Genomic DNA, 7,024 nt, shown 5'->3' on the forward strand with positions numbered 1-7,024 from the left:
CGAATGCATTCATCACCAAGAGCAGGTCTGCAGGCTGTGACATTTCCACCCCGATGGCGGGCAATGGTAGCTGACTTAGAGCATCAGCGCAGTTCTCTGTGCCTGGTCTGTGGCGGATTACATAATTGTATGCAGCCAGCATGAGCATCCATCTTTGGATGCGGGCAGAGGCATTGATATTAATCCCTTTGCTCTCTGAGAATAGTGATATGAGTGGCTCATGGTTAGTTTCGAGCTCAAACTTGCGACCAAACAGATACTGGTGCATTTTTTCACCCAGTAAGTGCATGCCAGAGCTTCTTTTTCAATCATGCTATAGGCCCTTTCGGCCTTGGACAAACACCTGGAAGCATAGGCAACCGGTTGCAATGTTCCCGATTCATTAGCTTGTTGTATCACACACCCGACCCCGTATGAAGGCGCATCGCAAGCTAGCACTAAACATTTACATGGGTTATACAGAACAAGCAGTTTGTTGGAACATAACAGATTTCTGGCTTTCTCAAAAGCAGCCTATTTTGATTTACCCCATAGCCAGTCATCTCCCTTGCATAGCAGCATATGTAGGGGTTCTAGCAAGGTGCTTAACCCAGGTAGGAAATTACCAAACTAGTTGAGGAGCCCCCGGAACGACCGCAGCTCCATCATGTTCTGTGGTCTCGGCACGTTCTTGATGGTCTATGTCTTAGCGTTGGTGAGTCTGATGCCATCTGCAGCAATTTTTTTCCCTAAGATCTCGACCTCTGGTGCCAGGAAAATACACTTCGAGCATTTCAACCTGAGTCCCATGCGATCGAGCTGACTTAGAACCTCTTCCAGGTTCTTCAGGTGTTCGATGGTGTCCCAACCTGTGACCAGTATGTCATCTTGGAAAACTATGGTGCGTGGAACTTAGCAGACTTTCCACGTTCCTTTGGAAAATTGCCGCGGCTGATAGAATCCCAAACGGGCACCTATTGTAGATGAACAGACCTTTGTGCGTACTGATGCAGGTGAGGCCTTTCGAAGATTCCTCCAGCTCCTGCATCATGTGGGCCGAGGTCAGATCCAACTTGGTGAATGACTTTCCTCCAGCCAGAGTCGCAAATCGGTCGTCTGCCTTGGGTAGCGGGTACTGGAACTGTAGCAAAAAACGGTTCATCGTTCCTTTTTCGTCCCCACAAATTCTGACCATCCATCATCTTTGAGAACCGGAACAATAGGACTGGCCCACTCGTTGAACTCTACTGATGCGATGATGCCTTCTTGCTGCAGCCTGTCCAGCTCAATTTCCACTTTCTCTCGCATCATATATGGTACCACCCATGCCTTGTGGTGGATGGGTTGTGTACCGGGAACCAAGTGGATTTGTACCTTTGACTCCGAGCAACTTCCGATGCCTGGCTCAAACAATGATGGGAACTTGCTCAGAACCTGGGCACATGAGGCATCGTCAATGGACGGGAGTGCTCGGATGCCGTCCCAGTTCCAGCGGATTTTTCTTAGCCAACTTCTGCCAAACAGTTTGGGGCTATCTCCTGGTACAATCCATCGTGGGAGTTCGTGCACTGCTCCATCATAGGAGACTTTTACTGCTGCGCTGCCAATAACAGGGATCAGCTCTTTAGTGTAAGTTCTTAGCTTGGTATGAATGGAGCTAAGCTTGGGCCTGTGTGCCTTGTTGCACCACAGCCTGTCAAAGGCCTTTTTGCTCATGATAGACTGACTCGCACCCGTGTCCAGTTCCATGGATACTGGAATTCCATCCAGTTCGACTTTTAGCATGATCGGTGGGCATTTCGTGGTGAAGGTCTGTACCCCATACACTTCTGCCTCCTCGGTTCGAGTCTCTATTCAGCCTGATCCGCCATGGATCTGTTCTCCTCTGCAACGTGGTGGTTTGCAGGGTTTGCAGCTCGTCTGCTCATTCGCTGCAGGTGTCTCATTGTTTCACACCCTTTGCACAGATAGTGTTTGAAGCGGCATTGCTGAGCTTGATGATCACTTCCGCAGCTCCAACAAGGACCTGCTTCTACGCCTAAAAAGGGTTGAGTTCACAGGTTTTTCAATGAAGAACCTAATATTCCGGATCCCGAACTACATGTTGAAGGGTGGAAAATGCCTGTCCGTGGATTTTTTTAACTTGTGCTGACCGTTGCACACCAGCCACCCCTACTCTCCAACTCCTCACCCCAATCCCTCCTTCACTCCTACTCTCCAACCAGCCTCAATCCAACGCCTCCCTCACCCCTACTCTCCAACTCCTCACCCCAATCCCTCCTTCACTCCTACTCTCCAACCAGCCTCAATCCAACGCCTCCCTCACCCCTACTCTCCAACTCTTCACCCCAATCCCTCCTTCACCCAACTCCCTAACTCCTCACCCCAATCCCTCCTTCACTCCTACTCTCCAACCAGCCTCAATCCAACGCCTCCCTCACCCCTACTCTCCAACTCCTCACCCCAATCCCTCCATCACTCCTACTCTCCAACTCCTCACCCCAATCCCTCCTTCACTCCTACTCTCCAACTCCTCACCCCAACCCCTCCTTCACTCCTACTCTCCAACTCCTCGCCCCAATCCCTCCTTCACTCCTACTCTCCAACTCCTCATCCCAATCCCTCCTTCACTCCTACTCTCCAACTCCTCACCCCAATCCCTCCTTCACTCCTACTCTCCAACTCCTCACCCCAATCCCTCCTTCACTCCTACTCTCCAACTCCTCACCCCAATCCCTCCTTCACTCCTACTCTCCAACTCCTCGCCCCAATCCCTCCTTCACTCCTACTCTCCAACTCTTCACCCAAACCCTCCTTCACCCAACTCCCCAACTCCTCACCCCAATCCCTCCTTCACTCCTACTCTCCAACCAGCCTCAATCCAACGCCTCCCTCACCCCTACTCTCCAACTCCTCACCCCAATCCCTCCTTCACTCCTACTCTCCAACCAGCCTCAATCCAACCCTCCCTCACCCCTACTCTCCAACTCCTCACCCAATCCCTCCTTCACCCCTACTCTGCAACTCCTCACCCCGACTCCCCAACTCCTCACTCCAATCCCTCCTTCACCCCTGCTCTGCAACTCCTCACCCCAATCCCTCCTTCACCCCTACTCTCCAACCCCCCCTCACCCCAATCCCTCCTTCACCCGACTCCCCAACTCCTCATCCCAATCCCTCCTTCACCCCTACTCTCCAACCCCTCTCACCCCAACCCCTCCCTCACCCCTACTCTCCAACTCCTCACCCCAACCCCTCCTTCACCCCTACTCTCCAACCACCCTCACCCCAACCCCTCCTTCACCCCTACTCTTCAACCCCCCTCACCCCAACCCCTCCCTCACTCCTACTTTCCAACTCCTCAATCCAACCCCTCCTTCACCCCTACTCTCCAACTCCTCAATCCAACCCGTCCTTCACCCCTACTCTCCAACTCCTCAATCCAACCCCTCCTTCACCCCTACTCTCCAATCACCCTCACCCCAACCCCTCCTTCACCGCTACTCCCCAACCCCTCCTTCACCCCTACTCCCCAACCCCTCCTTCACCCTAACACCTCCTACTCTCCAACTCCTCAACCGAACCCCTCCTTCACCTCTACTCTCCAAGTCCTCACCCCCAACTCCTCTTTCACCCCAACGTCAGTTTTATCATCACATTAATGACCACACTGGAGGTAAATCTCAGGAGCTTGTGTGTGATGGTGAGGTGATCACTGGACAATAAAGCTCAGAGATTGGTGGAGGGCTGCTCATTATCCTCGGTGTGATTTAATCCCCTTTCCCACTGAATGCTGCGGACAGACATGGTCACCTTGGTAACAGAATGGTCAGTGTGACATCACTTTCTAAACAAGAGCACAGAAGACAATGGGCAATCAATAACTGGTAAAGGTATTAAACACTCTGCAATTACATTGTTATAAAATGGAAATAAAATGCTGGAAAAAATTGGTGAAGATAATAATTTATCTCTATGGAATTGACTAGCAAACATTAAGAATGGTGTGTTTTGTTTACACATATAGCAAAGACTCTGTGCTCTTTTCAGTTTTTCTGCTAAACCCCGCAAAAAATACATTGTGGACTTTGGGACCCTGCGGCAGCCCATCCGGCGTGCTTGCTGGGTCAGGATCTAAAGAGACCGGGCACTGTTCCTCCTCCCACTGCCGGGGGAGTAGAAACATAGAAAATAGGTGCAGCGGTAGGCCATTCGGCCCTTCGAGCCTGCACCACCATTCAATAAGATCATGGCTGATCATTCACCTCAGTACCCCTTTCCTGCTTTCTCGCCATACCCCTTGATCCCTTTTCCCATAAGGGCCATATCTAACTCCCTCTTGAATATATCCAATGAATTGGCATCAACAACTCTCTGCGGCAGGGAATTCCACAGGTTAACAACTCTCTGAGTGAAGAAGTTTCTCCTCATCTCAGTCCTAAATGGCTTACCCGTTATCCTTAGACTATGTTCCCTGGTTCTGGACTTCTCCAACATCAGGAACATTCTTCCTGCATCTAACCTGTCCAATCCAGTCAGAATTTTATAAATTTCTATGAGATTCCCTCTCATCCTTCTAAACTCCAGTGAATACACGCCTAGTTGATCCAGTCTCTCCTCATATGTCAGTCCGCGAATCAGTCTGATGAACCTTCGCTGCACTCCCTCAATAGCAAGAACGTCCTTCCTCAGATTAGGAGACCAAAGCTGAACACAATATTGCAGGTGAGGCCTCACTAAGGCCCTATACAAATGGGGCAGATATTTAAAGGGATAGGGACTCCCCTTTCTCTGCCTATTTATAGTTAAAGGGACGTCCAGTTTATCTTGGGATGTTGGGGGACTTCACTAACAGAGCTCTCATTAACAGTCGCTCCCTTGTGTACTGTGCAGTGATTGTAAAGCTGTCTATTTCAGTGACTTGAGCCTTACTAAAATATCTCACTTTCTGGAGATAAGAAATCTCAGATGGCCCAATATGGTGAGCCTGGACTGGCCCAATAGGGTGATGGGGTGATCAGAACTGTGTGAATACTCTAGCTGTGTCCTAACTAGTGTTTTACACAGTTCTAGCATAACCTCCAGAGGGAGATGGGAGTCTGGAACTTACTGCCTGAAAGAATAGTAGAGGCAGAAACCCTCATCGCATTTACGAAAGTACTTGGATATGCACTGGAAGTGCATTAACCTACAGGGCTACGGACCAAGAGCTGGAAAGTGGGATTAGGCTGGATAGCTCTTTTTCGGCTGCACAGATATGATGGGCCTAATGGCCTCGTTCTGTGTTGCAAACTGCTATGATTCCATGTCACCAAACCCCTCCTGTCTGAAAAAACCAACCCCACAGTCACTGACACCAATCCTCTCCTGTCTGATATAAACCAACCCCACAGTCACTGACACCAATCCCCTCCTGTCTGATATAAACCAACCCCACAGTCACTGACACCAATCTCCTCCTGTTTGATATAAACCCACCTCACAGTCACTGACACCAATCCCCTCCTGTCTGATATAAACCAACCCCACAGTCACTGACACCAATCTCCTCCTGTCTGATATAAAACAACCCTACAGTCACTGACACCAATCCCCTCCTGTCTGATATAAACCAACCCCACAGTCACTGACACCAATCTCCTCCTGTTTGATATAAACCCACCTCACAGTCACTGACACCAATCCCCTCCTGTCTGATATAAACCAACCCCACAGTCACTGACACCAATTCCCTCCTGTCTGATATAATGTTGCAAAGGACAATGGAGGGCTAGAGGATTGGAACATTTTTATAAACCAGCAAAGGACGACTAAAAAAATGATAAAGACAGAGAACATAGCAGATGAGAGCAAACTAGCAAGAAATATAAAGACAGTAAAACCTTCTACATGTATATAATAAGGAAATGAGTAGCTAAAGTAAACATTGGTCCATTGGAGGATGAGACTGGAGAATTCATAATGGGAAAGATGGAAATGGCAGAGATTTTGAACAAATATTTTGTATTGTTCTTCACGGTAGAGGACACTAAAAACATCCCAGCAGTTGATAATCAAGGGGCTATTGCGGTGTTGGGGGTGGGGGGGAGGGTACTTAAAACAGTCACTATCACTAGAGATAAGGTACTAAGCAAACTAATGGGACTAAAGGTGGACAAATCCCCCGGACCTGATAGCATGCATCCTAGGGTCTTAAAAGAAGTGGCTGCAGAGATAGTGGATGCACTGGTTGTAAAATTACCTGAATTCTGGAGAGCTCCCAGCAGACTGGAAAACTGCAAATGTAACACCCTAATTCAAGAAAGGAGGGAGGCAGAGAGCAGGAAACCATAGACCAGTTAGCCTACCATCGGTCATTGGGAAAATACTGGAATCCATCATTAAGGAATTAGTAGCAGGACATTTAGAAAATCATGTTGCAGTCAAGCAGAGTCAGCATGGTTTTATGAAAGGGAAATCATGGTTGACAAATTTGCTGGAGTTGTTTGAAAATGTAATGAGCAGAGTTGATAAAGGAGAACCAGTTAACGTCGTACATTTGCATTTCCAGAAAGCATTCGATAAGGTGCCACACAAAAGGTTACTGCACAAGCTATAAGCTCACGGGGTTGGGGGTAATATATCAGAATGGATAGAGGATTGGCTAACTAACACAAAACAGAGAGTCGGGATAAATGGATCATTTTTAGGTTGCCAAACTGTAACTAGTGGGGTGCCGCAGGGATCAGTGCTGGGGCCTCAACTATTTACCATTTATATTAATGATTGGATGAAGGGACCGAGTGTAATGCAGCCAAATTTGCTGATGCTACAAAGATAGGTGGGAAAGCAAGTTGTGAGAAGGACGCAACAAATCTACAAAGGGATATAGATAGGCTTAGTGAGCGGGTAAGAATCTGGCAGATGCACTATAATGTGATAAAATGTCAGATTATCTCCTTGGTAGAAAAAATAAAAAAGCTAATTATTATTTAAATGGGGACAATTACAAAATGCTGTAGTACAGAGGGATCTGAGGGTTCTCGTACATGAAACTCAAAAAATT

At 48.2% G+C, this 7,024-nt stretch overlaps 1 long non-coding RNA gene across 1 annotated transcript in view; it reads left to right on the forward strand.

Moving 5' to 3' along the window:
- LOC139247648 (uncharacterized) overlaps positions 1-7,024 on the forward strand; it is a 497,861-nt gene that overhangs the window by 280,121 nt on the left and 210,716 nt on the right. The window lies entirely within an intron of this gene.

Source organism: Pristiophorus japonicus, unplaced genomic scaffold (assembly GCF_044704955.1).
Source record: "Pristiophorus japonicus isolate sPriJap1 unplaced genomic scaffold, sPriJap1.hap1 HAP1_SCAFFOLD_278, whole genome shotgun sequence".
Lineage (NCBI taxonomy): Eukaryota > Metazoa > Chordata > Chondrichthyes > Pristiophoridae > Pristiophorus > Pristiophorus japonicus.